This window comes from Enhydra lutris, unplaced genomic scaffold, assembly GCF_002288905.1.
Source record: "Enhydra lutris kenyoni isolate GAN:26980312 unplaced genomic scaffold, ASM228890v2 scaffoldscaffold23, whole genome shotgun sequence".
Lineage (NCBI taxonomy): Eukaryota > Metazoa > Chordata > Mammalia > Carnivora > Mustelidae > Enhydra > Enhydra lutris.
The window spans coordinates 3,716,252-3,720,399 of record NW_019154107.1 but is presented as its reverse complement, the minus strand read 5'-3'; the positions used below and the strand labels follow the sequence as shown (position 1 = coordinate 3,720,399).

Genomic DNA, 4,148 nt, shown 5'->3' with positions numbered 1-4,148 from the left:
TTAGTTTTTGTCTATTTTCTCAACTTCCTAAAAATGGAATCATACAGTATGTACTCTTTTGTGTCTGCTTTCTTTCACTCACCATTACATCTGTAAGATATCAGTACTGTTGGGGTGCCTGGGTGGCTCAGGTAATGATCCTGAGGTCCTGGGATTGAGCCCCACATCGGGCTCTCTGCTCAGTGGGGAGCCTGCTTCCCCCTCTCTCTGCCTACTTGTGATCTCTCTGTCAAATAAATAAATTCTTTAAAGAAAAAGATATCAATACTGTTGGTAGGTAGCAAAAGTTACCTTTATTTTTTTTAAGTTAGAAACAGGTTATTTGTAGTATTTCACAAATTAATTATCTTCTGTCTACTTGACAGGCATCTGGATATTTCCAGAGTTTGTCTATTATAAATGCTATGAACATTCTCGTTTGTGTGTGTGTGTGTATATATATATAATGTATATATGTATGTGTGTGTGTGTGTGTGTGTGTGTAGACATAATCACTTGTAGATTATGTCTTGTAGACATAATCACTCATTTATGTTGGGTATATATCCAGATGTGGAATTACTGGGTCATAGAATGGACATATTTATATCTTAGTATTTGTTGTTAAATATTTTTCCAAAGGGGATGTACCAATGTACATTCCCACCAACAACGTGAGAGAGTTCTGGTTGTTCCATGTCCTTGCCTGGACTTGATATTTAAATATTTTTTTCCAGCTGTATTGCGATATTATTGACATATAAGGACTTGATATTTTCAGCTCTTTAATTTTAGTCACCGTTAGTGTTCTTTTGAGGGGCACAAGCAGAGATTAGAAGTCCTTTTTAACTATTTTTGTTGTTAAACTCTGTTTCAGTATAAAGAATTCTTTTTTATTTATTTCTTATTTTTATTTATTCATTTCATTTCTTTTTTTTTTTATTTAGAGAGAGGGAGAGACCAGCAGGGGTGGGGAGGCACAGAGGAAGAGGGAGAGGGAGAGAATCTTAAGCATGGAGCCTGATGTGGGACTGGATCCCACCACCCTGAGATCATGACTTGAGCTAAAACTAAGAGTTGGAAAAAAAAAAAGAGCTGGAAACTCAACCAACTGAGCCACCTAGTCACTCCATGCTTGAGTGTAAAGAATTCTGTGTGTAGACAGATACATGAAGCCTTGAAAATTATCTGGGTCACGGGAGACCTAAGGTTTTGGGTCTGTGCAGATCCAGTTGAGCTGATGAAGTAAGCATATATTTGAGAAGAACTGATGAAGATCATTGTGGTCTTGAAGGTGAAATTTTATTCTGTAAAGATAGAAGATAGAAGAATGGCTCTTAAAAGACAGATGGTTCAGTAAAGACTGGCTAAGAGGAGATAATGTCAGAAGAGGGGATAATGCATATTTCTGTCAGGCCAGTTGTTAAACTTGAATGTGCATCAGAGCCCCCGGAAAGTTCATTAAACCACAGCTCACCACTCCCACCCCCCAGAGTTTCTGAGTAATCAGGTGTGGGGTGGCAGAGGGGGCGGAGAATCTGCATTTTAAAAAAAAAAGATTTTATTTATTCATGAGAGAGAGAGAGAGCACAAGAAGGAGGAGAGGCAGAGGGAAAGGGAGAAGCAGAATCCCTACTGAGCTGGGAGCCCAACATGGGGCTCAATCCCAGAACCTGGAAATCATGACCCGAGCCGAAGGCAGACGCCCAACCATCTGAGCCACCCAGATGCCCCAATAATCTGTATTTCTAATCAGTTTCCAGGTGATGCCCATACTGCTGATCCCAAGAGCACACTGTGCTGTGCGAGCCACTGAGGTCCCTGATTATGATGTCCCAGTGAGAGGCAGTGGAGGTGACAGCTTGTTGGATTTAGGATATATTTGGAGGGGTCTAGCCAATGAAACTTTATATTAAACATTGTGATCCTAGGTTGTTTTTTAAGTAGGTTTCCTCTTTGTGTGTTTCTGCTTTTTAGTTTATTTCTTTATTTTAAAATTTTAAAAATTTTGAGCCTCAGATGGCTTTATTTGGAAAAAGACACTTGAATTGGCTTTTGGTTAGGGGCATGGGCAAGAGGGGGTACCCAAGGCAGTAGATGCCTCCAAGAGTAGGCTGAGGTCTGAGGCTGAGCCTCAGGTATGTTTCTTGCTCCTGATGTAACCTTGCACAGATCCTTCCCCCAAAGGCTCTATGGAAGCCTCAGGAGCAGGGAGGCCGGAAGGGATCACAGTGGCTGTTCACTGGGACTGCACATCAGGTACTGTGCACACCAGCTTCACAACCATGGTCTTGGAGAAGCTGACTTGGCTGAAGGAACTGGAGCCTTCCCTCAGCTGAAGCTGGACTGGAAGGAGCTTAGGCTGTAGCTGAGGCCAGGGCTCATGAGGCCACTGTAGGCTGAGCCCACATGAGTCACCTTCTGCATCCCAGACTCCAGCTGGCTCTCCTTGCCCTCCAGCAGCTTGCAGTAGGTGGTGATCTCGATGTCCAGGGCCAGCTTGACGTTCACGAATTCCTCTTACTCATGCAACTGCCATGCCATGTCCTGCTTGGCTCACTGCAGGGTGGCCTCCAGCTTGGCCAGCTTGGCATTGGCATCCTTAAGAGCCAGCTCCCCACACTTCTCTGCAGCAGTGATGGTGGTCTCTGGGGAAGCCCTCTGACCTTTGAGGCCCTCCATCTCAGCCTGGAGTTGGCTGATGTTGTTTATCTCGGAAATCTCCATCTTCGTGCGACAGCAGCCATCCCCGTGCTTTCCAGTCAATATCCACAGCTCCTTGTACTTGATCTAGTACACGGTGTCAGCCTCAGCCTGGCTGTGGTTGGTGATGTCCTTGTACTGGACCTTGACCTTGGCAATGATGCTCTCCAGATCCATGGAGCAGCTGTTGTCTACAGTCAGGACCACGAACGTGTCTGAGATCTGGGTCTGTATCTCACTGACCTCTTCATACAGCTGCCTTAAGAAGCTGATCTTGTTGGTCCGTCCTTTGAGGTGAGACTGCAGTTCTACCTTGTTCTAGTAAGTTTCATCCACCTCCTGCTTGATTAGGACGCATTTATACTCCATGTCTGCATGCTCTTTGATCTCCTCCTCCTACTTATTTTTGAATCCTCCACCAGTCCCTGCATGTTGCCAAGTTCCACTTCCAGCTTCAGCTTCTCCTGGCCCAGGGTGTCTAGCTGCCACCAAAGGTTGTTGTGATAGCTCTCAAACATGTGGCCGTTGTTGCTCCAAGCTGTTCACTGCTGCTGCACGAGGCTCCACTTGGTCTCTAGAATTTTGTTCTGCTGCTCCAGGTGCCATACCTTGTTGATGAAGGAGGCAAACTTGTCAAGGGTTTCCAACTTCTCCTTCTCCTGGGGTCCACCAGCTTAGATCGGGTCCATCCAGCCTAGATGCTGGGGTCCACCTCCAGCTTAAGGGGACTCAGCAGGCACTAAGCTAGCAGTGAGGCCCCTCATACCCCCGGCCACATGGTGGCTCCAGACCGTCCTCACGCCAGTGCCCAGCCCACATGGGACAAGGCTGAAGAGCTGATGTGGGTGCCAGGTGCACTTGTGTACTCGCGACTGTTGAAGGCTCCGGGGGCTGCAAGTGGACACCTTGTAGGACTTCTGGGTCACCCTGATGGACATGGTGGAGGCTAGAGTGGAGGTGAGTAGGCTGAACCTGAGAGAGGTTCGAGAAGGACACAAGAAGCTGCTTCTATGTGGGGGCTTTTTAATTTTTTAAATGTAAGAGCCAGTGCAGTTTCCTTTTTTTTATATTTTATTTTGAGATTTTATTTATTTATTTATTTGTCAGAAAGAGAGAGAGAGCACAAGCAGGGAAAGCAGCAGGCAGAGGGAGAAACAGACTCCCCACTGAATAGGGAGCCTGATGTGGGGCTCGATCCCAGAACCCTGAGATCATGACCTGAACCGAAGGCAGATGCTCAACCGACTGAGCCACCCCAGCACGCCTCAGTGCAGTTTTCTTAAACATACAAGCTCTAGGTTCAAATCAAAACTCTACCACCTTCCAGTTGTGCAGTCTCATACATTACTTCATTTCTCATTTGTAAAATGTGGATAATATGAGCAGGGGGTGCTTGCAAGGAATAAATGAGGGACCTCTTGTAAAACTTATCATGGGGGTGCCCGGCTGGCTCAGTCAGAAGATCA

The 4,148-nt window shown here is 45.9% G+C and overlaps 1 pseudogene; it reads right to left on the bottom strand.

Annotated features, from left to right (window-relative positions):
- Positions 1 to 2,218: 2,218 nt before the first annotated feature.
- LOC111150356 lies at positions 2,219 to 3,620 on the bottom strand (annotated as a pseudogene).
- Between the last annotated feature and the right edge of the window lie 528 nt (positions 3,621 to 4,148).